We start from the raw sequence: 25,290 nt of genomic DNA on the forward strand, positions 1-25,290 counted from the left end.
GTGACAGACCCGTCCCCACCAGTACTGTACCCCAGTGTTATACAGAGACAGACCCGTCCCCACCAGTACTGTACCCCAGGGTTATACAGTGACAGACCCATCCCCACCAGTACTGTACCCCAGTGTTATACAGTGACAGACCCGTCCCCACCAGTACTGTACCCCAGTGTTATACAGAGACAGACCCGTCCCCACCAGTACTGTACCCCAGTGTTATACAGTGACAGACCCGTCCCCACCAGTACTGTACCCCAGTGTTATACAGAGACAGACCCGTCCCCACCAGTACTGTACCCCAGTGTTATACAGTGACAGACCCATCCCCACCAGTACTGTACCCCAGTGTTATACAGTGACAGACCCGTCCCCACCAGTACTGTACCCCAGTGTTATACAGTGACAGACCCGTCCCCACCAGTACTGTACCCCAGTGTTATACAGCGACAGACCCGTCCCCACCAGTACTGTACCCCAGTGTTATACAGCGACAGACCCGTCCCCACCAGTACTGTACCCCAATGTTATACAGCGACAGACCCGTCCCCACCAGTACTGTACCGCAGTGTTATACAGTGACAGACCCGTCCTCACCAGTACTGTACCCCAGTGTTATACAGTGACAGACCCATCCCCACCAGTACTGTACCCCAGTGTTATACAGTGACAGACCCGTACCCACCAGTACTGTACCCCAGTGTTATACAGTGACAGACCCGTCCCCACCAGTACTGTACCGCAGTATTATACAGTGACAGACCCGTACCCACCAGTACTGTACCCCAGTGTTATACAGTGACAGACCCGACCCCACCAGTACTGTACCGCAGTGTTATACAGTGACAGACCCGACCCCACCAGTACTGTACCCCAGTGTCATACAGTGACAGACCCCTCCCCACCAGTACTGTACCCCAGTGTTATACAGCGACAGACCCGACCCCACCAGTACTGTACCACAGTGTTATACAGTGACAGACCCGTCCCCACCAGTACTGTACCCCAGTGTTGTACAGTGACAGACCCGTCCCCACCAGTAATGTACCCCAGGGTTATACAGTGATGTTCGGCAGGTTTTGGTGTGTACAATCTTTCAGTCTCCAGCTAATTCCGATGGAAAGTGACGGAGCTAAACGTTCAGCCTGTGACTCTCCTGACAGATGCTGTAAGAGGTGTTGGGTAGTGTCAGTATTCTCGGTGTTATTTCACGCGGAGCGGAGTACAGGCAGCCGGCTGCGAAAGTTCCACCCAGTGTTGGACTGGGCTGAATTCAGCTGCCAGCGGTGGACAGCTAAGGACTGAGTTGCCTGTTCAAATGGGAGCTCTGCTCCGGCAGCCTACATTGTAAAGCACCAGCTCGCCTGGGAGCACCGTTCCCCAGGGTACAGGGGGGAGCCACAAGCAGGTCCAAAGGCCTCCGCAATCTCACTCCGCCACACGATTCACAGCCCGATACTTACCGGAACAGGCACAGAGCTGATCTGTGTGACTGCATTAATCCCACACCACAGCTTAGAGGATATTTGAACAGGGACTGATTCCTGGATCACTGCCAACACCAAGACACATTCAGTCGGTACTGCTGACTCTGCCTCCCTATCTCAATCTCACTTCCTCATCTTCCTGCCCCTCTGTCTCTGCACTTCCATCTGCCATCTTTTCGGGAGAGGAGGGGGCCCTGTACCCCAGTGAGAGTCAGCACCTTCAGGAGAGGAAGGGGGGGGGGGAGTCTGTACCCCAGTGAGAGTCAGCACCTTCAGGAGAGGAGGGGGACCCTGTACCCCAGTGAGAGTCAGCACCTTCAGGAGAGGAGGGGGAGTCTGTACCCGAGTGAGAGTCAGCACCTTCAGGAGAGGAAGGGGTGTCTGTACCCCAGTGAGAGTCAGCACCTTCAGGAGAGGAGGGGGACCCTGTACCCCAGCGAGAGTGAGCACCTTCAGGAGAGGAGGGGGACTGTACCCCAGTGAGAGTCAGCACCTTCAGGAGAGGAGGGGGAGTCTGTACCCCAGTGAGAGTCAGCACCTTCAGGAGAGGAGGGGGAGTCTGTACCCCAGTGAGAGTCAGCACCTACAGGAGAGGAGGGGGGGTCTGTACCCCAGTGAGAGTCAGCACCTTCAGGAGAGGAGGGGGACCCTGTACCCCAGCGAGAGTCAGCACCTTCAGGAGAGGAGGGGGAGTCTGTACCCGTGAGAGTCAGCACCTTCAGGAGAGGAGGGGGACCCTGTACCCCAGCGAGAGTTAGCACCTTCAGGAGAGGAGGGGGACCCTGTACCCCAGTGAGAGTCAGCACCTTCAGGAGAGGAGGGGGAGTCTGTACCCCAGTGAAAGTCAGCACCTTCAGGAGGGGGGGGGGGGGGGGGGGGAGTCTGTACCCCAGTGAGAGTCAGCACCTTCGGGAGAGGAGGGGGACCCTGTACCCCAGTGAGGGTCAGCACCTTCAGGAGAGGGGGGGGGGGGTCTGTACCCCAGTGAGAGTCAGCACCTTCAGGAGAGGAGGGGGACCCTGTACCCCAGCGAGAGTCAGCACCTTCAGGAGAGGGGGGGGGGTCTGTACCCCAGTGAGAGTCAGCACCTTCAGGAGAGGAGGGAGAGTCTGAACCCCAGTGAGAGTCAGCACCTTCAGGAGAGGAGGGGGAGTCTGTACCCCAGCGAGAGTCAGCACCTTCAGGAGAGGGGGGGGGGTCTGTACCCCAGTGAGAGTCAGCACCTTCAGGAGAGGAGGGGGACCCTGTACCCCAGTGAGAGTCAGCACCTTCAGGAGGGGAGGGGGAGTCTGTACCCCAGTGAGAGTCAGCACCTTCAGGAGAGGAGAGGGACCCTGTACCCCAGTGAGAGTCAGCACCTTCAGGAGAGGAGGGGGAGTGTGTACCCCGGTGAGAGTCAGCACCTTCAGGAGAGGGGGGGTCTGTACCCCAGTGAGAGTCAGCACCTTCAGGAGGGGAGGGGGAGTCTGTACCCCAGTGAGAGTCAGCACCTTCAGGAGAGGAGAGGGACCCTGTACCCCAGTGAGAGTCAGCACCTTCAGGAGAGGAGGGGGGGTCTGTACCCCAGTGAGAGTCAGCACCTTCAGGAGAGGAGGGGGACCCTGTACCCCAGTGAGAGTCAGCACCTTCAGGAGAGGAGGGGGAGTCTGTCCCCCAGTGAGAGTCAGCACCTTCAGGAGAGGAGGGGGGGTCTGTACCCCAGTGAGAGTCAGCACCTTCAGGAGAGGAGGGGGACCCTGTACCCCAGTGAGAGTCAGCACCTTCAGGAGAGGAGGGGGAGTCTGTCCCCCAGTGAGAGTCAGCACCTTCAGGAGAGGAGGGGGGGTCTGTACCCCAGTGAGAGTCAGCACCTTCAGGAGAGGAGGGGGACCCTGTACCCCAGTGAGAGTCAGCACCTTCAGGAGAGGAGGGGGAGTCTGTCCCCCAGTGAGAGTCAGCACCTTCAGGAGAGGAGAGGGACCCTGTACCCCAGCGAGAGTCAGCACCTTCAGGAGAGAAGGGGTCACCTGAATTAGAAACTCAAATGAGCTCCAATGTTGATGCTGGCAGTCAGTGAGTGTAATGTGTGTTGCTGATACAGGCCGTCAGCATTTCTTGGTGCCTGGCACCTTCTATTCGAGGCACAGAACTGTCTCCTTTGTTGCTTTATCAGGCAGAGACAGCCAGTTGATTCAGTTGAGGGTGAATGCTCTCTCCCCCTCCCTCTCCCAACAAATGGAAACACACTATGCAGGCACGTCCTGCTCACTTCAACCAGCGTCATTTCAATCACACTGTCCCCCAGTGAGAGTCAGCACCTTCAGGAGAGGAGGGGGAGTCTGTTCCCCAGTGAGAGTCAGCACCTTCAGGAGAGGAGGGGGAGTCTGTACCCCAGTGAGAGTCAGCACCTTCAGGAGAGGAGGGGGACCCTGTACCCCAGTGAGAGTCAGCACCTTCAGGAGAGCAGGGGGAGTCTGTTCCCCAGTGAGAGTCAGCACCTTCAGGAGAGGAGGGGGACCCTGTACCCCAGTGAGAGTCAGCACCTTCAGGAGAGGAGGGGACCCTGTACCCCAGTGAGAGTCAGCACCTTCAGGAGAGGAGAGGGAGTCTGTACCCCAGTGAGAGTCAGCACCTTCAGGAGAGGAGGGGGAGTCTGTACCCCAGTGAGAGTCAGCACCTTCAGGAGAGGAGGGGGAGTCTGTTCCCCAGTGAGAGTCAGCACCTTCAGGAGAGGAGGGGGACCCTGTACCCCAGTGAGAGTCAGCACCTTCAGGAGAGGAGGGGACCCTGTACCCCAGTGAGAGTCAGCACCTTCAGGAGAGGAGAGGGAGTCTGTACCCCAGTGAGAGTCAGCACCTTCAGGAGAGGAGGGGGAGTCTGTACCCCAGTGAGAGTCAGTACCTTCAGGAGAGAGAGTCTGTACCCCAGTGAGAGTCAGCCCCTTCAGGAGAGGAGGGGGGAGTCTGTACCCCAGTGAGAGTCAGCACCTTCAGGAGAGGAGGGGACCCTGTACCCCAGTGAGAGTCAGCACCTTCAGGAGAGGAGGGGGGAGTCTGTACCCCAGTGAGAGTCAGCACCTTCAGGAGAGGAGGGAGAGTCTGTACCCCAGTGAGAGTCAGCACCTTCAGGAGAGGAGGGGACCCTGTACCCCAGTGAGAGTCAGCACCTTCAGGAGAGGAGGGGGAGTCTGTACCCCAGTGAGAGTCAGCACCTTCAGGAGAGGAGGGGGGAGTCTGTACCCCAGTGAGAGTCAGCACCTTCAGGAGAGGAGGGTGACCCTGTACCCCAGTGAGAGTCAGCACCTTCAGGAGAGAGAGTCTGTACCCCAGTGAGAGTCAGCCCCTTCAGGAGAGGAGGGTGACCCTGTACCCCAGTGAGAGTCAGCACCTTCAGGAGAGAGAGTCTGTACCCCAGTGAGAGTCAGCCCCTTCAGGAGAGAGAGTCTGTACCCCAGTGAGAGTCAGCCCCTTCAGGAGAGAGAGTCTGTACCCCAGTGAGAGTCAGCACCTTCAGGAGAGTCTGTACCTCAGTGAGAGTCAGCACCTTCAGGAGAGAGAGTCTGTACCCCAGTGAGAGTCAGCACCTTCAGGAGAGGAGTGGTGACCCTGTACCCCAGTGAGAGTCAGCACCTTCAGGAGAGAGAGTCTGTACCCCAGTGAGAGTCAGCCCCTTCAGGAGAGAGAGTCTGTACCCCAGTGAGAGTCAGCCCCTTCAGGAGAGAGAGTCTGTACCCCAGTGAGAGTCAGCACCTTCAGGAGAGAGAGTCTGTACCCCAGTGAGAGTCAGCACCTTCAGGAGAGAGAGTCTGTACCCCAGTGAGAGTCAGCACCTTCAGGAGAGAGAGTCTGTACCCCAGTGAGAGTCAGCACCTTCAGGAGAGGAGGGGGAGCCTGTACCCCAGTGAGAGTCAGCACCTTCAGGAGAGGAGCGACCCCTGTACCCCAGTGAGAGTCAGCACCTTCAGGAGTGGAGGGGGAGTCTGTACCCCAGTGAGAGTCAGCACCTTCAGGGGGATTCAGCACCCACAGGGGGTTCAGAACCATTAGGGGGTTCAGCACCCACAGGGGGATTCAGCACCTACTGGGGGGGGGCTCAGCATCTCCTGGGGGATTCAGCGCCTTCAAGGGGGTTCAGCACCTACAGGGGTTCAGCACCTACAGGGGGTTCAGAAGCTTCAAGGGTATCAGCGCCTTCAGGGGCAATCAACACCTTCAGGGGGGCTCAGCATCTTCTGGGGGATTCAGCACCTTCAAGGGGGTTCAGCACCTACAGGGGGTTCAGCAGCTACAGGGGGTTCAGCACCTACAGGGGGTTCAGCACCTTCAGGGGGGTTCAGCACCTACACTGAGTGCTGAATTTGGTGCTTTTTGAGTGCGATAGCGAGAGTTTGGTGACCGAGGGAGTTAGGTGAGGAGGGAGTAAGGTGGTCCGTTCATTTTGTTTCCGACATTTCCGCAAAGAGTGAGAAGAGAGCCAGGAGTTTACAGAAAGTGTAGCTGACTGGGAGCAGAGTCGGAGGGCGGAGATCTAGTTAGTCCACACGGCAGCTATATTCTGTAAGGTAAGAGGGGATGGAGGCTAGGCCAGTTACATGCTCCTCCTGTAGGATGTGGGTGGTGAGGGATACCACTGGTGTCCCCGCTGACTATACCTGCGGGAAGTGCACCCAACTCCAGCTCCTCAAAGACCGTGTTAGGGAACTGGAGCTGAAGCTGGATGAACTTCGGATCATCCGGGAGGCAGAGGGGGTGATTGAGAAGAGTTACAGGGAGGTAACCACACCCAAGGTACAGGACAAGAATAGCTGGGTTACAGTCAGGGGGAAAAAACAAACAGGCAGACAGTGCAGGGATCCCTCGTGGCCGTTCCCCTTCAAAACAAGTGTACCGTTTTGGATGCTGTTGGGGGGGATGACCTACCGGGGGAAGGCCCTAGCGGCCATGTCTCTGGCACGGAGTCTGGCTCTGGGGCTCAGAAGGGAAGGGGGGAGAATAGAAAAGCAACGGTTGTAGGAGATTCAATGGTTAGGGGAATTGATAGGAGATTCTGTGGTCGCGAGCGAGACTCCCGGAAGGTATGTTGCCTCCCAGGTGCCAGGGCCAGGGATGTCTCGGATCGTGTCTTCAGGATCCTTAAGGGGGAGGGGGAGCAGCCAGAAGTCGTGGTGCACATTGGTACCAACGACGTAGGTAGGAAAAGGGGTGTGGAGGTAATAAACAAGTTTAGGGAGTTAGGCTGGAAGTTAAAAGCCAGGACAGACAGAGTTGTCATCTCTGGTTTGTTGCCGGTGCCACGTGATAGCGAGGTTAGGAATAGGGAGAGAGTGCAGTTGAACACGTGGCTGCAGGAATGGTGTAGGAGGGAGGGCTTCAGGTATTTGGATAATTGGAGCGCATTCTGGGGAAGGTGGGACCTGTACAAGCAGGACGGGTTGCATCTGAACCAGAGGGGCACCAATATCCTGGGAGGGAGGTTTTCTAGTACTCTTCGGGAGGGTTTAAACTAATTTGGCAGGGGAATGGGAACCAGATTTGTAGTCCAGCAACTAAGGTAGCCGATATTCAGGACGCCAAAGCGTGTAGTGAGGCAGTGGGGAAGGGAACACTGACAAAGGAGAGTATTTGCAGGCACGGAGATGGGTTGAAGTGTGTATACTTCAACGCAAGAAGCATCAGGAATAAGGTGGGTGAACTTAAGGCATGGACCGATACTTGGGACTACGATGTGGTGGCCATCACGGAAACTTGGATAGAAGAGGGGCAGAAATGGTTGTTGGAGGTCCCTGGTTATAGATGTTTCAATAAGATTAGGGAGGGTGGTAAAAGAGGTGGTGGGGGGGGTGGCATTATTAATTAGAGATAGTATAACAGCTGCAGAAAGGCAGTTCGAGGAGTATCACCCTATTGAGGTAGTATGGGTTGAAGTCAGAAATAGGAAAGGAGCAGTCACCTTGTTAGGAGTTTTCTATAGGCCCCCCAATAGTAGCAGAGATGTGGAGGAACAGATTGGGAAACAGATTTTGGAAAGGTGCAGAAGTCATAGGGTAGTAGTCATGGGCGACTTTAACTTCCCAAATATTGAGTGGAAACTCTTTAGATCAAATAGTTTGGATGGGGTGGTGTTTGTGCAGTGTGTCCAGGAAGCTTTTCTAACACAGTATGTAGATTGTCCTACCAGAGGAGGGGCAATATTGGATTTAGTACTGGGTAATGAACCAGGGCAAGTGATAGATTTGTTAGTGGGGGAGCATTTTGGAGATAGTGACCACAATTCTGTGACTTTCACTTTAGTAATGGAGAGGGATAGGTACGTGCAACAGGGCAAGGTTTACAATTGGGGGAAGGGTAAATACGATGTTGTCAGACAAGAATTGAAGTGCATAAGTTGGGAACATAGGCTGGCAGGGAAGGACACATGTGAAATGTGGAACTTGTTCAAGGAACAGGTGCTACGTGTGCTTGATATGTATGTCCCTGTCAGGCAGGGAAGAGATGGTCGAGTGAGGGAACCATGGTTGACAAGAGAGGTTGAATGTCTTGTTAATAGGAAAAAGGAGACTTATGTAAGGTTGAGGAAACAAGGTTCAGACAGGGCATTGGAGGGATACAAGATAGCCAGGAGGGAACTGAAGAAAGGGATTAGGAGAGCTAAGAGAGGGCATGAACAATCTTTGGCGGGTAGGATCAAGGAAAACCCCAAGGCCTTTTACACATATGTGAGAAATATGAGAATGACTAGAGCGAGGGTAGGTCCGATCAAGGACAGTAGCGGGTGATTGTGTATTGAGTCTGAAGAGATAGGAGAGGTCTTGAACGAGTACTTTTTTTCTGTATTTACAAATGAGAGGGGCGATATTGTTGGAGAGGACAGTGTGAAACAGATTGGTAAGCTCGAGGAAATACTTGTTAAGAAGGAAGATGTGTTGGGCATTTTGAAAAACTTGAGGATAGACAAGTTCCCCGGGCCTGACGGGATATATCCAAGGATTCTATGGGAAGCAAGAGATGAAATTGCAGAGCCGTTGGCAATGATCTTTTCGTCCTCACTGTCAACAGGGGTGGTACCAGGGGATTGGAGAGTGGCGAATGTCGTGCCCCTGTTCAAAAAAGGGACTAGGGATAACCCTGGGAATTACAGGCCAGTTAGTCTTACTTCGGTGGTAGGCAAAGTAATGGAAAGGGTACTGAAGGATAGGATTTCTGAGCATCTGGAAAGACACTGCTTGATTAGGGATAGTCAGCACGGATTTGTGAGGGATAGGTCTTGCCTTACAAGTCTCATTGAATTCTTTGAGGAGGTGACCAAGCATGTGGATGAAGGTAAAGCAGTGGATGTAGTGTACATGGATTTTAGTAAGGCATTTGATAAGGTTCCCCATGGTAGGCTTCTGCAGAAAGTAAGGAGGCATGGGATAATGGGAAATTTGGCCAGTTGGATAACAAACTGGCTAACCGATAGAAGTCAGAGAGTGGTGGTGGATGGCAAATATTCAGCCTGGATCCCAGTTACCAGTGGCGTACCGCAGGGATCAGTGCTGGGTCCTCTGCTGTTTGTGATTTTCATTAATGACTTGGATGAGGGAGTTGAAGGGTGGGTCAGTAAATTTGCAGACGATACGAAGATTGGTGGAGTTGTGGATAGTAAGGAGGGCTGTGTCGGCTGCAAAGAGACATAGATAGGATGCAGAGCTGGGCTGAGAAGTGGCAGATGGAGTTTAACCCTGAAAAGTGTGAGGTTGTCCATTTTGGAAGGACAAATATGAATGCGGAATACAGGGTTAACGGTAGAGTTCTTGGCAATGTGGAGGAGCAGAGAGATCTTGGGGTCTATGTTCATACATCTTTGAAAGTTGCCACCCAAGTGGATAGAGCTGTGAAGAAGGCCTATGGTGTTCTCGCGTTCATTAACAGAGGGATTGAATTTAAGAGCCGTGAGGTGATGATGCAGCTGTACAAAACTTTGGTAAGGCCACATTTGGAGTACTGTGTACAGTTCTGGTCGCCTCATTTTAGGAAGGATGTGGAAGCTTTGGAAAAGGTGCAAAGAAGATTTACCAGGATGTTGCCTGGAATGGAGAGTAGGTCTTACAAGGAAAGGTTGAGGGTGCTAGGCCTTTTCTCATTAGAACGGAGAAGGATGAGGGGCGACTTGATCGAGGTTTATAAGATGATCAGGGGAATAGATAGAGTAGACAGTCAAAGACTTTTTCCCCGGGTGGAACAAACCATTACAAGGGGACATAAATTTAAGGTGAAAGATGGAAGATATAGGAGGGATATCAGAGGTAGGTTCTTTACCCAGAGAGTAGTGGGGGCATGGAATGCACTGCCTGTGGAAGTAGTTGAGTCGGAAACATTAGGGACCTTCAAGCAGCTATTGGATAGGTACATGGATTACGGTAAAATGATATAGTGTAGATGTATTTGTTCTTAAGGGCAGCACGGTAGCATTGTGGATAGCACAATTGCTTCACAGCTCCATGGTCCCAGGTTCGATTCCGGCTTGGGTCATTGTGCGGAGTCTGCACGTCCTCCCCGTGTCTGCGTGGGTTTCCTCTGGGTGCTCCGGTTTCCTCCCACAGTCCAAGGATGTGCAGGTTAGGTGGATTGGCCAATGATAAATTGCCCTTAATGTCCAAAATTGCCCTTGGTGTTGGGTGGAGGTGTTGAGTTTGGGTAGGGTGCTCTTTCCAAGAGCTGGTGCGGCCTCGAGGGGCCGAATGGCCTCCTTCTGCACTGTGAATTCAATGATAATCTATGATTAATCTAGGACAAAGGTTCGGCACAACATCGTGGGCCGAAGGGCCTGTTCTGTGCTGTATTTTCTATGTTCTATGTACAGGGGTTCAGCAGCTTCAAGGGGATCATCACCTACAGGGGGTTCAGCACCTTCAGGGGGGATCAGCACCTACAGGGGGTTCAGCGCCTTCAGGGGGGGACAGCACCTACAGGGGGATCAGCGCCTTCAGGGGGGCTCAGCATCTTCTGGGGGATTCAGAACCTTCAAGGGGGTTCAGCACCTACAGGGGGTTCAGCAGCTTCAAGGGGATCAGCACCTACAGGGGTTTCAGCACCTACAGGGGGATCAGCACCTCCAGGGGGATTCACCACCATCAGGGGGTTCAGCATCTTCAGGGGGTTCAGCACCTTCAGGGGGATTCACCACCATCAGGGGGTTCAGCATCTTCAGGGGGTTCAGCACCTTCAGGGGGGTTCAGCACCTTCAGGGGGTTCAGCATCTTCAGGGGGTTCAGCACCTTCAGGGGTGTTCAGCACCTTCAGGGGGGTTCAGCACCTTCAGGGGGGTTCAGCACCTTCAGGGGGGCTCAGCATCCTCTGGGGGATTCAGCACCTTCAAGGGGGTTCAGCACCTACAGGGGGGTTCAGCAGCTTCAAGGGGATCAGTACCTACAGGGGGTTCAGCACCTTCAGGGGGGGATCAGCGCCTTCAGGGGCAATCAACACCTTCAGGGGGCTCAGCATCTTCTGGGGGATTCAGCACCTTCAAGGGCGTTCAGCACCTACAGGGGGTTCAGCAACTACAGGGGGTTCAGCACCTACAGGAGGTTCAGCACCTTCATGGGGATCAGCACCTACAGGGGGGTTCAGCACCTTCAAGGGGGTTCAGCACCTACAGGGGGTTCAGCAGCTTCAAGGGGCTCAGCACCTACAGGGGGTTCAGCACCTTAAGGGGGGGATCAGCACCTACAGGGGGTTCAGCACCTTCAGGGGGGATCAGCGCCTTCAGGGGGGTATCAGCACCTTCAGGGGATTCAGCACCTTCAAGGGGGTTCAGCACTACAGGGGGTTCAGCAGCTTCAAGGGGATCAGCACCTACAGGGGGTTCAGCACCTTCAGGGGATCAGCACCTACAGGGGATTCTGCACCTTCAGGGGCGATCAGCACCTCCAGGGGGTTCAGCACTTTCAGGGGGGATCAGCGCCTATAGGGGGTTCAGCACCTTCAAGGGGGGATCAGCATCTTCTGGGGGATTCAGCACCTCCAGGGGGGTTCAGCACCTACAGGGGGTTCAGCACCTTCATGGGGGTTCAGCATCTCCAGGGGGTTCAGCACCTTCAGGGGGGTTCAGCACCTACAGGGGGTTCAGCACCTTCAGGGGGGTTCAGCACCTTCAGGGGGGTTCAGCACCCACAGGGGGTTCAGCACCTACAGGGGGTTCAGCACCTTCAGGGGTGATCAGCACCTACAGGGGATTCAGAATCTCCAGGGGGTTCAGCACCTTCGGGGGGGATCATCATCTTCTGGGGATTCAGCACCTCCAGGGGGGTTCAGCACCTTCAGGGGGGTTCAGCACCTACAGGGGGTTCAGCACCTTCAGGGGCGATCAGCACCTTCAGGGGGGGTTCAGCATCTCCAGGGGGTTCAGCACCTTCAGGGGGTTCAGCACCTTCAGGGGGTTCAGCACCCACAGGGGGTTCAGCACCTTCAGGGTTGATCAGCCCTTCAAGGGGGGTTCAGCATCTCCAGGGGGTTCAGCACCTTCAGGGGGGTTTCAGCACCTACAGGGGGTTCAGCACCTCCAGGGGGTTTCAGCACCTACAGGGGGTTCAGCACCTCCAGGGGGTTCAGCACCTTCAGGGGGTTCAGCACCCACAGGGGGGTTCAGCACCCACAGGGGGATCAGCGCCCTCAGCGTTGAGGCGCTAACAGCCTCTCCGGGCTTCGGGACTTACCTGCCGGTCCCCGGGATCGCTCCTTACCACAAGCTCCATCGCTATGCTGGCAGCTCCGCCTGTTTCCCGAGGCCCAGCTCTTGACAAGGGGCCGCTTCCCGGGAAAAGCTGCTGTCCGCCGGCTGAGGAGGAGGCCGGTACCGCGCCGCCTGGCGCACGGGAAGACTGACTGCACCCAACCCCAGCGCCGCCCCGCGGCCGGGAGGACTCACTGCACCTAACCCCAGCGCCGCTCGGCGGCCTGGAGGACTCACTGCACCAAAACCGAGCGCCTCCCCGCGGCCGGGAGGACTCACTGCACCCAACCCCAGTGCCTCCCCGCGGCCGGGAGGACTCACTGCACCCAACCCCAGTGTCGCCCCACGGCCGGGAGGACACACTGCACCCACTCCCAGCGCTTCCCCGGGGCCGGGTGGACTCACTGATCCAAACCGAGCGCCGCCTAGCGGACTGGAGGACTCACTGTTCCCACCCCCAGCGTCTACCCGCGGCAGGGAGGACTCACTGCACCCAAACCGAGCGCCGCCCAGCGCCCGGGAGGACTCACTGCACCCAAACCGAGCGCCGCCCCGCGGCGGAGAAGACTTACTGCACCCACTCCCCGCGCCCCCTGGCGCCCGAGAGGAGACTTTGACTTCGCCTACAGCGCCCCCAGTGGCTTGGATGAGTCTCTAACTTCACCCACAGCGCCCCCAGTGGCTGGGAGTAGACGTTAACCACCCACAGCGCCCCCAGTGGCTCGGAGGAGTCTCTAACTTCACCCACAGCGCCCCCAGTGACCAGGAGGGGAATCTAACTTCACGCACAGCGCCCCCAGTGGCTGGAAGGAGTCTCTAACTTCACGCACAGCGCCCCCAGTGGCTGGGAGGAGTCTCTAACCACCCACAGCACCCCCAGTGGCTGGGAGGAGTCTCTAACTTCACCCACAGCGCCCCCAGTGACCAGGAGGAGAATCTAACTTCACGCACAGCGCCCCCAGTGGCTGGGAGGAGTCTTAAGTTGCCCCATTTCGGTCTTGCCCTTGTGTTTTTTGTGTTCCGATGGAGTCTGTTGATAATTGTGGCACCGCCTCCTGATTAAAGGATTCCAGCCTTTTGCCAATGACACACATTAGGCCAACGGGTCTGTAGTTTCCCTGCTTTCTGTCACCCTCCTTTCCTTTTTTAATATAAATTTAGAGTACCCAATTCATTTTTTCCAATTAAGGGGCGATTTAGCGCGGCCAATCCACCTACCCTGCACATCTTTGGGTTGTGGGGGTGGGACCCACGCAGACACGGGGAGAATGTGCAAACTCCACACGGACAGTGACCCGGGGCCGGGATCGAACCTGGGATCTCGGCGCCGTAAGGTAGCAGTGCTAACCACTGCGCCGCCGTGCTGCCCTTCTCTCCCTCCTTTCTTGAGTGGAGGTGTTGCGTTTGAGGTTTTTCAATCCACTTTCCAGAATCCAGGGAATTTTGAAAAGATCGGAACCACCTCTAGCAAGCGGCTTCCTATAACTCCCTGGGATGTAGATCATCTGGTCCAGGGGTCTTGCCAACGTTTAGTTCTCCCAGTACTTTCTCTCGACAGATCGTAATTGTTTTAAGTTCCTCCTTCCCTTTCGCCTCTTGATTTTCTGCTCCCCTCGGCCTGCTTTGTCCTTGACCATGAGTTCTCCAGCACGGCTCCTTAAGGATGCAGATAACATAAGAACATAAGAACTAGGAGCAGGAGTAAGCCACCTGGCCCCTCAAGCCTGCTCCGCCATTCAATGAGATCATAGCTGATCTTTTGTGGACTCAGCTCCACTTTCCGGCCTGAACACCCATAATCCTTATTCTTCAAATCTTTCTCTTGAAAACATTTAATGAAGGAGCCTCTACTGCTTCACTGGGCAAGGAATTCCATAGATTCACAACCCTTTGGGTGAAGAGGTTCCTCCTAAACTCACTCCTAAATCTACTTCCCCTTATTTTGAGGCTATGCCCCCTAGTTCTGCTTTCACCCGCCAGTGGAAACAACCTGCCCGCATCTATCCTATCTATCCCCTTCATAATTTTATACATTTCTATAAGATCCCCCCTCATCCTTCTAAATTCCAACGAGTACAGTCCCAGTCTACTCAACCTCTCCTCGTAATCCAACCCCTTCAGCTCTGGGATTAACCTAGTGAATCTCCTCTGCACACCCTCCAGCGCCAGTACGTCCTTTCTCAGGTAAGGAGACCAGAACTGAACACAATACTCCAGGTGTGGCCTCACTAACACCTTATACAATTGCAGTATAACCTCCCTAGTCTTAAACTCCATCCCTCTAGCAATGAAGGACAAAATTCCATTTGCCTTCTTAATCACCTGTTGCACCTGTAAACCAACTTTTTGCGACTCATGCACTAGCACACCCAGGTCTCTCTGCACAGCAGCATGTTTTACTATTTTATCATTTAAATAATAATCCCGTTTGCTGTTATTCTTACCGAAATGGATAACCTCACATTTTTTGTTCAATTTAGAGTACCCAATTCTTTTTTTTTCCAATTAAGGGGCAATTTTAATGTGGCCAATGCACCTGCCCTGCACATCTTTGGGTTGTGGGGGTGAAACCCACGCAGACACGGGGAGAATGTGCAAACTCCACATGGACAGTGACCCAGGGCCGGGATTCGAACTCGAGTCCTCAGCACCGTGAGGCTGCATCGGTGTGCGACCGTGCTGCCTGCTAACCTCATATTTGACACTTTTCCTTCACTCCAAACACCCCGACGGCCGTCTTTGTTCTATCTGCTGAATATCGGATACATCGACCAGTATATCAATCAGAGTTTCACCCAGGTGCCCTCAGTTGCAAGATGAACAAAGGACAAACACAAGTAAAGTGAATAAGTTTATTAACCCTTAAATTACCCACATAAAACAAGAGGCGACCCCAGATTCAGGTATACCGCCCGCAGAGGACTTGGTGGGCTGTGGGTCTGATGGCTGCAATCCCTCTGGCCCCTTCTTCACAAAGGCGGTTCTCACTGGCGACCTCTTCCTCGCTTCCGTCGCGTCTGGCCATGGTCACCTCGCACACCTCGTCTTTGCTGCCGGTGTGTCTGAGATGCGGACCTTTATTCCCCCTTCCCTCACTTTCCGCCTTTCCAGAAACTTCTCTGGCTCCCGGCCAATGAGGTCTCGGGAGGGGGCCCCAATACCCAGTGGGTTTCTTGACATCTGCCTGACAGGACCGCTTCCCCCAGGTGTCCATCTCCAAGGCGTTGCTCGCAGCTGACCTGTCGCCATACAAGGTAACGGCAGGAACTCGAGGTGACAGCAAGTCTGGCCCCGATCTGGTCGACGGACAATAGGCAGGTGCGTTTCTATGGGGTACGATGATCTCTCGTTGGTTCTCAGTAGATGATGTTTGATGGTACAGGCCCAGACATGTTCTGGCAGCCTGTCTGCTGGTTGTATATTTAACTTTGGTCAAGTCTGACTTCCCTCAGCCTTCCTGAGGTTCGACGGCAGTACGATTTTAAGATGCCCCGTTCTTTAATTTAGGATGTCCAATATCATTGGGCGAATTTAAAATACCCAATTCTAATCGGGCCTAAATCGAGGCCTTGTGGGGTGACTGCAGCCTGACTCTAACCTCCAGCACAGACGGTGAGCAGGGCAACCACCGGATGCAGCTTTCTCGTTCCGGGAACGAGAAAGTATCACATTGAAATGGGAAACTGCAAACTTCCCTCAGTTGAGTTTGAGGTTTATATACACCGTCAAAACAATTTACTCAAACAGCAGCGCTGAGTAGGAAAGATGGCCAACATTGTGCCGTGAGGCATTATGGGAAAAAGGGGACAGTGGTTAACCTGAAAGAGGCTAACGGAGAACACCGCAGCTCTCGACAAAATGAATCTCCTGGGGACAGGCAGAATGGCGACTTGCAACTGGACAGTTTGCCGACAACAGTTTGTTTTGGGGACAGCGGGAGCAAGGCTCTCCCAAGGACCAATGAGGCCCGTGTGTGCTACAGGATCGTGTGTGGGCCATCCATATTCGGCAGCGGTAACCCATGGGATCAACATCTGCGAGGCCAGACCCCAGTTTGGGAGCTCCCAGCCCACGCCCTCCAGAACGGGCCGAGCCAAGTTCTCTCTTATGGGTCAGCATTAGCAGTCCCGGTTGCGAGTCTTGAAACTCGTGTAACCGTTCAAATAAGGACGCAATTAAAGTGATAATAAGCTGTAATAAAACCCAACTTGTGACGAGGACGGATTTGTCTGTTGCCGCCAGCAGAGTTAAACAGCAGAGTCTAGAACAGTCAGATACAGGTGTATATAGACGTAGAGAGACGCACGCACAGGGGGAACAGAGAGGGAAGAGTTTTGACCTTTCATGAAGAACTATTTACAAACCTCGTCACTGGGAAACCCCACGCCAATAGAAGACGTGTACAGTGTCCGGTCAGCTGCCTGCTCCCCATCAAGGGGGGGGGGGAGGGGGAGAGGTCTCGAAGTGGCTGAGAGTCAGCGTGGGGGTTACAGTTTAGTCTTATCGAAGGCCGTCACCCCACCCACTGATCAACTGGGCGGCCCGTGCCTCGCTCAGGGGTGGAGGCTCGAGGTCCTGAACGAGCGACCCATTTGGTATCCTCCGGGTCGCGGCACGACGCGTTTTCACATCTCGTCCGCATGCCCAGGTTTAGCGGGGGTTTCCGTGCCCCCGGGCGAGGAACGGCCGGTGGGGGGTCCTCCGGGGGGCAGCTCCCGCCTTGGGGTGGGGTTGGCGGGTGTGGACCAGCCGCCCTGTGGCCCGGAGGAGGAGTTCTTGGCGGTCGTCCGGAGCTGCGAATCTTCCCGGCGGCGGTCCCCAGCGACCTCGTCCTCCGCCGTGAGACCCGGCCGGTTCCCTTCGGCCATCGGCTGGTGCTGGGGGTTGGCCGCGAGGTCCTCGGCCAAGGGCACGGCTCCTTCCTGCTGCTCCACAGGTCCCGTGAAGTCAGAGTCCTCAGCACGCTCCGATCTCTGGGACGATTCCAGATTTGTTAGGATCGTTCTGGAAATAACTGACGGGAACGAATTGGGAAGAAGCAAGGAGTGAGCGGGTGGAGAGAAATCAAAGCTCTACTCTCACTCTAAACTCCTCTAAATTGATATTCATATTTGCCTTTCCTTCCTGGCTATTGACGATCTCGAACCAAAGCAGCAAATTAAGTTAGGTTACAGATTGAACCACAATCTCTACAAAAGGAAGGACAGGCTGGTGGGGCAGGAAAGGGGGAAGGTGCTGGATCCACCATCACACACTGTATTACGACACGCGCCCCAGAGATTTGAGCACAAAATGCAGACTCGCACTCAAGGTGCAGTACTGAGGGAGTGCCGCACTGTCAGAGGGTCAGTACTGAGGGAGTGCTGCACTGTCAGAGGGTCAGTACTGAGGGAGTGCCGCACTGTCAGAGGGTCAGTACTGAGGGAGTGCCGCACTGTGGGAGGGTCAGTACTGAGGGAGTGCCGCACTGTCGGAGGGTCAGTACTGAGGGAGTGCCGCACTGTCGGAGGGTCAGTACTGAGGGAGTGCCGCACTGTCAGAGGGTCAGTACTGAGGGAGTGCCGCACTGTCAGAGGGTCAGTACTGAGAGAGTGCCGCACTGTCGGAGGGTCAGTACTGAGGGAGTGCCGCACAGTGGGAGGGTCAGTACTGAGGGAGTGCCGCACTGTCAGAGAGTCAGTACTGAGGGCGTGCTGCACTGTCAGACGGTCAGTACTGAGGGAGTGCCGCACTGTCAGAGGGTCAGTACTGAGGGAGTGCCGCACTGTCAGAGGGTCAGTACTGAGGGAGTGCCGCACTGTCAGAGGGTCAGTACTGAGGGAGTGCCGCACTGTGGGAGGGTCAGGACTGAGGGAGTGCCGCACTGTCAGAGGGTCAGTACTGAGGGAGTGCCGCACTGTCAGAGGGTCAGTACTGAGGGAGTGCCGCACTGTCAGAGGGTCAGTACTGAGGGAGTGCCGCACTGTCAGAGGGTCAGTACTGAGGGAGTGCCGCACTGTCAGAGGGTCAGTACTGAGGGAGTGCCGCACTGTCAGAGGGTCAGTACTGAGGGAGTGCCGCACTGTCAGAGGGTCAGTACTGAGGGAGTGCCGCACTGTCAGAGGGTCAGTACTGGGGGAGTACCGCACTGTCAGAAGGTCAGTACTGAGGGAGTGCCGCACTGTCAGAGGGTCAGTACTGAGGGAGTGCCGCACTGTCAGAGGGTCAGTACTGAGGGAGTGCTGCACTGTCAGAGGGTCAGTACTGAGGGAGCGCCGCACTGTCAGAGGGTCAGTACTGAGGGAGTGCCGCACTGTCAGAGGGTCAGTACTGAGGGAGTGCTACACTGTCAGAGGGTCAGTACTGAGGGAGTGCCGCACTGTCAGAGGGTCAGTACTGAGGGAGTGCCGCACTGTCAGAGGGTCAGTACTGAGGGAGTGCCGCACTGTCAGAGGGTCAGTACTGAGGGAGTGCCGCACTGTCAGAGGGTCAGTACTGAGGGAGTGCCGCACTGTCAGAGGGTCAGTACTGAGGGAGTGCCGCACTGTCAGAGGGTCAGTACTGAGGGAGTGCCGCACTGTCAGAGGGTCAGTACTGGGGGAGTACCGCACTGTCACAAGGTCAGTACTGAGGGAGTGCCGCACTGTCAGAGGGTCAGTACTGAGGGAGTGCCGCACTGTCAGAGGGTCAGTACTGAGGGAGTGCTGCACTGTCAGAGGGTCAGTACTGAGGGAGCGCCGCACTGTCAGAGGGTCAGTACTGAGGGAGTGCCGCACTGTCAGAGGGTCAGTACTGAGGGAGTGCTACACTGTCAGAGGGTCAGTACTGAGGGAGTGCCGCACTGTCAGAGGGTCAGTACTGAGGGAGTGCTGCACTGTCAGAGGGTCAGTACTGAGGGAGTGCCGCACTGTCAGAGGGTCAGTACTGAGGGAGTGCCGCACTGTCAGAGGGTCAGTACTGAGGGAGTGCCGCACTGTCAGAGGGTCAGTACTGAGGGAGTGCCGCACTGTCAGAGGGTCAGTACTGGGGGAGTACCGCACTGTCAGAAGGTCAGTACTGAGGGAGTGCCGCACTGTCAGAGGGTCAGTACTGAGGGAGTGCCGCACTGTCAGAGGGTCAGTACTGAGGGAGTGCTGCACTGTCAGAGGGTCAGTACTGAGGGAGCGCCGCACTGTCAGAGGGTCAGTACTGAGGGAGTGCCGCACTGTCAGAGGGTCAGTACTGAGGGAGTGCTGCACTGTCAGAGGGTCAGTACTGAGGGAGTGCCGCACTGTCAGAGGGTCAGTACTGAGGGAGTGCCGCACTGTCAGAGGGTCAGTACTGAGGGAGTGCCGCACTGTCAGAGGGTCAGTACTGAGGGAGTGCCGCACTGTCAGAGGGTCAGTACTGAGGGAGTGCCGCACTGTCAGAGGGTCAGTACTGAGGGAGTGCCGCACTGTCAGAGGGTCAGTACTGAGGGAGTGCCGCACTGTCAGAGGGTCAGTACTGGGGGAGTACCGCACTGTCACAAAGTCAGTACTGAGGGAGTGCCGCACTGTCAGAGGGTCAGTACTGAGGGAGTGCCGCACTGTCAGAGGGTCAGTACTGAGGGAGTGCTGCACTGTCAGAGGGTCAGTACTGAGGGAGCGCCGCACTGTCAGAGGGTCAGTACTGAGGGAGTGCCGCACTGTCAGAGGGTCAGTACTGAGGGAGTGCTACACTGTCAGAGGGTCAGTACTGAGGGAGTGCTGCACTGTCAGAGGGTCAGTACTGAGGGAGTGCTGCACTGTCAGAGGGTCAGTACTGAGGGAGTGACGCACTGTCAGAGGGTCAGTACTGAGGGAGTGCCGCACTGTCAGAGGGTCAGTACTGAGGGAGTGCCGCACTGTCAGAGGGTCAGTACTGAGGGAGTGCTGCACTGTCAGAGGGTCAGTACTGAGGGAGTGCCGCACTGTCAGAGGGTCAGTACTGAGGGAGTGCTGCACTGTCAGAGGGTCAGTACTGAGGGAGTGCCACACTGTCAGAGGGTCAGTACTGAGGGAGTGCTGCACTGTCAGAGGGTCAGTACTGAGGGAGTGCTTCACTGTCAGAGGGTCAGTACTGAGGGAGTGCCGCACTGTCAGAGGGTCAGTACTGAGGGAGTGCCGCACTCTCAGAGGGTCAGTACTGAGGGAGCGCCGCACTGTCAGAGGGTCAGTACTGAGGGAGCGCCGCACTGTCAGAGGGTCAGTACTGAGGGAGTGCTGCACTGTCAGAGGGTCAGTACTGAGGGAGTGCCACAATGTCAGAGGGTCAGTACTGAGGGAGTGCCGCAATGTCAGAGGGTCAGTACTGAGGGAGTGCTGCACTGTCAGAGGATCAGTACTGAGGGAGCGCCGCACTGTCAGAGGGTCAGTACTGAGGGAGTGCCGCACTGTCAGAGGGTCAGTACTGAGGGAGAGCTGCACTGTCAGAGGGTCAGCACTGAGGGAGTGCCGCACTGTCAGAGGGTCAGTACTGAGGGAGCGCTGCACTGTCGGAGGGTCAGTACTGAGGGAGTGCCGCACTGTCAGAGGGTCAGTACTGAGGGAGTGCCGCAATGTCAGAGGATCAGTACTGAGGGAGTGCCGCACTGTGGGAGGGTCAGTACTGAATGAGTGATGACTGACAGAGGGTCAGTACTGAGGGAGTGCTGCACTGTCAGAGGGTCAGTACTGAGGGAGTGACGCACTGTCAGAGGGTCAGTACTGAGGGAGTGCCGCACTGTGGGAGGGTCAGGACTGAGGGAGTGCCGCACTGTCAGAGGGTCAGTACTGAGGGAGTGCCGCACTGTCAGAGGGTCAGTACTGAGGGAGTGCCGCACTGTCAGAGGGTCAGTACTGAGGGAGTGCCGCACTGTCAGAGGGTCAGTACTGAGGGAGTGCCGCACTGTCAGAGGGTCAGTACTGAGGGAGTGCCGCACTGTCAGAGGGTCAGTACTGAGGGAGTGCCGCACTGTCAGAGGGTCAGTACTGAGGGAGTGCCGCACTGTCAGAGGGTCAGTACTGGGGGAGTACCGCACTGTCAGAAGGTCAGTACTGAGGGAGTGCCGCACTGTCAGAGGGTCAGTACTGAGGGAGTGCCGCACTGTCAGAGGGTCAGTACTGAGGGAGTGCTGCACTGTCAGAGGGTCAGTACTGAGGGAGCGCCGCACTGTCAGAGGGTCAGTACTGAGGGAGTGCCGCACTGTCAGAGGGTCAGTACTGAGGGAGTGCTACACTGTCAGAGGGTCAGTACTGAGGGAGTGCCGCACTGTCAGAGGGTCAGTACTGAGGGAGTGCCGCACTGTCAGAGGGTCAGTACTGAGGGAGTGCCGCACTGTCAGAGGGTCAGTACTGAGGGAGTGCCGCACTGTCAGAGGGTCAGTACTGAGGGAGTGCCGCACTGTCAGAGGGTCAGTACTGAGGGAGTGCCGCACTGTCAGAGGGTCAGTACTGAGGGAGTGCCGCACTGTCAGAGGGTCAGTACTGGGGGAGTACCGCACTGTCACAAGGTCAGTACTGAGGGAGTGCCGCACTGTCAGAGGGTCAGTACTGAGGGAGTGCCGCACTGTCAGAGGGTCAGTACTGAGGGAGTGCTGCACTGTCAGAGGGTCAGTACTGAGGGAGCGCCGCACTGTCAGAGGGTCAGTACTGAGGGAGTGCCGCACTGTCAGAGGGTCAGTACTGAGGGAGTGCTACACTGTCAGAGGGTCAGTACTGAGGGAGTGCCGCACTGTCAGAGGGTCAGTACTGAGGGAGTGCTGCACTGTCAGAGGGTCAGTACTGAGGGAGTGCCGCACTGTCAGAGGGTCAGTACTGAGGGAGTGCCGCACTGTCAGAGGGTCAGTACTGAGGGAGTGCCGCACTGTCAGAGGGTCAGTACTGAGGGAGTGCCGCACTGTCAGAGGGTCAGTACTGGGGGAGTACCGCACTGTCAGAAGGTCAGTACTGAGGGAGTGCCGCACTGTCAGAGGGTCAGTACTGAGGGAGTGCCGCACTGTCAGAGGGTCAGTACTGAGGGAGTGCTGCACTGTCAGAGGGTCAGTACTGAGGGAGCGCCGCACTGTCAGAGGGTCAGTACTGAGGGAGTGCCGCACTGTCAGAGGGTCAGTACTGAGGGAGTGCTGCACTGTCAGAGGGTCAGTACTGAGGGAGTGCCGCACTGTCAGAGGGTCAGTACTGAGGGAGTGCCGCACTGTCAGAGGGTCAGTACTGAGGGAGTGCCGCACTGTCAGAGGGTCAGTACTGAGGGAGTGCCGCACTGTCAGAGGGTCAGTACTGAGGGAGTGCCGCACTGTCAGAGGGTCAGTACTGAGGGAGTGCCGCACTGTCAGAGGGTCAGTACTGAGGGAGTGCCGCACTGTCAGAGGGTCAGTACTGGGGGAGTACCGCACTGTCACAAAGTCAGTACTGAGGGAGTGCCGCACTGTCAGAGGGTCAGTACTGAGGGAGTGCCGCACTGTCAGAGGGTCAGTACTGAGGGAGTGCTGCACTGTCAGAGGGTCAGTACTGAGGGAGCGCCGCACTGTCAGAGGGTCAGTACTGAGGGAGTGCCGCACTGTCAGAGGGTCAGTACTGAGGGAGTGCTACACTGTCAGAGGGTCAGTACTGAGGGAGTGCTGCACTGTCAGAGGGTCAGTACTGAGGGAGTGCTGCACTGTCAGAGGGTCAGTACTGAGGGAGTGACGCACTGTCAGAGGGTCAGTACTGAGGGAGTGCCGCACTGTCAGAGGGTCAGTACTGAGGGAGTGCCGCACTGTCAGAGGGTCAGTACTGAGGGAGTGCTGCACTGTCAGAGGGTCAGTACTGAGGGAGTGCCGCACTGTCAGAGGGTCAGTACTGAGGGAGTGCTGCACTGTCAGAGGGTCAGTACTGAGGGAGTGCCACACTGTCAGAGGGTCAGTACTGAGGGAGTGCTGCACTGTCAGAGGGTCAGTACTGAGGGAGTGCTTCACTGTCAGAGGGTCAGTACTGAGGGAGTGCCGCACTGTCAGAGGGTCAGTACTGAGGGAGTGCCGCACTCTCAGAGGGTCAGTACTGAGGGAGCGCCGCACTGTCAGAGGGTCAGTACTGAGGGAGCGCCGCACTGTCAGAGGGTCAGTACTGAGGGAGTGCTGCACTGTCAGAGGGTCAGTACTGAGGGAGTGCCACAATGTCAGAGGGTCAGTACTGAGGGAGTGCCGCAATGTCAGAGGGTCAGTACTGAGGGAGTGCTGCACTGTCAGAGGATCAGTACTGAGGGAGCGCCGCACTGTCAGAGGGTCAGTACTGAGGGAGTGCCGCACTGTCAGAGGGTCAGTACTGAGGGAGAGCTGCACTGTCAGAGGGTCAGCACTGAGGGAGTGCCGCACTGTCAGAGGGTCAGTACTGAGGGAGCGCTGCACTGTCGGAGGGTCAGTACTGAGGGAGTGCCGCACTGTCAGAGGGTCAGTACTGAGGGAGTGCCGCAATGTCAGAGGATCAGTACTGAGGGAGTGCCGCACTGTGGGAGGGTCAGTACTGAATGAGTGATGACTGACAGAGGGTCAGTACTGAGGGAGTGCTGCACTGTCAGAGGGTCAGTACTGAGGGAGTGACGCACTATCAGAGGGTCAGTACTGAGGGAGTGCTGCACTGTCAGAGGGTCAGTACTGAGGGAGTGCCGCACTGTCAGAGGGTCAGTATTGAGGGAGTGCCGCACTGTCAGAGGGTCAGTACTGAGGGAGTGCCACTGTCAGAGAGTCAGTACTGAGGGAGTGTTGCACTGTCAGAGGGTCAGTACTGAGGGAGCGCCGCACTGCCAGAGGGTCAGAACTGAGGGAGCTCCGCACTGTCAGAGGGTCAGTACTGAAGGAGTGCTGCACTGTCAGAGGGTCAGTTCTGAGGGAGCGCCGCACTGTCAGAGGGTCAGTGCTGAGGGAGCGCCGCACTGTCAGAGGGTCAGTACTGAGGGAGCGCCGCACTGTCAGAGGGTCAGTACTGAGGGAGTGCCGCACTGTCAGAGGGTCAGTACTGAGGGAGTGCCGCACTGTCCGAGCGTCAGTACTGAGGGAGTGCCGCACTGTCGGAGGGTCAGTACTGAGGGAGTGCCGCACTGTCAGAGGGTCAGTACTGAGGGAGTGCCGCACTGTCAGAGGGTCAGTACTGAGGGAGTGCTGCACTGTCAGAGGGTCAGTACTGAGGGAGCGCCTCACTGTCAGAGGGTCAGTACTGAGGGAGTGCCGCACTGTCAGAGGGTCAGTACTGAGGGAGCGCCGCACTGTCAGAGGGTCAGTACTGAGGGAGCGCCGCACTGTCAGAGGGTCAGTACTGAGGGAACGCCGCACTGTCAGAGGGTCAGTACTGAGGGAGCGCGGCACTGTCAGAGGGTCAGTACTGAGGGAGTGCCGCACTGTCAGAGGGTCAGTACTGAGGGAGTGCCGCACTGTCAGAGGGTCAGTACTGAGGGAGTGCCGCACTGTCAGAGGGTCAGTACTGAGGGAGTGACGCACTGTCAGAGGGTCTGTACTGAGGGAGTGCCGCACTGTCAGAGGGTCAGTACTGAGGGAGTGCCGCACTGTCGGAGGGTCAGTACTGAGGGAGTGACGCACTGTCAGAGAGTCAGTACTGAGGGAGTGCCGCACTGTCAGAGGGTCAGTACTGAGGGAGTGTCGCACCGTCAGAGAGTCAGTATTGAGGGAGTGCCGCACTGTCAGAGGGTCAGTACTGAGGGAGCGCCGCACTGTCAGAGGGTCAGTACTGAGGGAGTGCCGCACTGTCAGAGGGTCAGTGCTGAGGGAGTGCCGCACTGTGGGAGGGTCAGTACTGAGGGAGTGCCGCACTGTCAGAGGGTCAGTACTGAGGGAGTACCGCACTGTCAGAGGGTCAGTACTGAGGGAGCGCCGCACTGTCAGAGGGTCAGTACTGAGGGAGCGCCGCACTGTCAGAGGGTCAGTACTGAGGGAGAGCCGCACTGTGAGAGGGTCAATACTGAGGGAGTGCCGCACTGTCAGAGGGTCAGTACTGAGTGAGTGCTGCACTGTCAGAGGGTCAGTACTGAGGGAGTGCCGCACCGTCAGAGAGTCAGTACTGAGGGAGTGCTGCACTGTCAGAGGGTCAGTACTGAGGGAGTGCTGCACTGTCAGAGGGTCAGTACTGAGGGAGTGCCGCACTGTCAGAGGGTCAGTACTGAGTGAGTGCTGCAC

General features: G+C 56.3%; 1 protein-coding gene and 1 long non-coding RNA gene across 2 annotated transcripts in view; both read right to left on the reverse strand.

Moving 5' to 3' along the window:
* LOC140402896 (C-myc promoter-binding protein-like) overlaps window positions 1-12,269 on the reverse strand; it is a 50,874-nt gene extending 38,605 nt beyond the window's left edge. The window contains exon 1 of the mRNA XM_072490524.1: window positions 12,154-12,269. The gene's annotated coding sequence lies outside the window, so the exon portion shown is untranslated. The remainder of the gene's footprint in view (window positions 1-12,153) is intronic.
* A 2,739-nt stretch (window positions 12,270-15,008) lies between these two features.
* Window positions 15,009-25,290, reverse strand: part of LOC140403012 (uncharacterized) — a 29,293-nt gene continuing 19,011 nt past the window's right edge. Inside the window, exon 2 of the long non-coding RNA XR_011938210.1 lies at window positions 15,009-17,184. This is a non-coding gene — a long non-coding RNA (uncharacterized lncRNA). The remainder of the gene's footprint in view (window positions 17,185-25,290) is intronic.

This window comes from Scyliorhinus torazame, chromosome 26 (genome assembly GCF_047496885.1).
Source record: "Scyliorhinus torazame isolate Kashiwa2021f chromosome 26, sScyTor2.1, whole genome shotgun sequence".
Taxonomy (NCBI): Eukaryota; Metazoa; Chordata; class Chondrichthyes; order Carcharhiniformes; family Scyliorhinidae; genus Scyliorhinus; species Scyliorhinus torazame.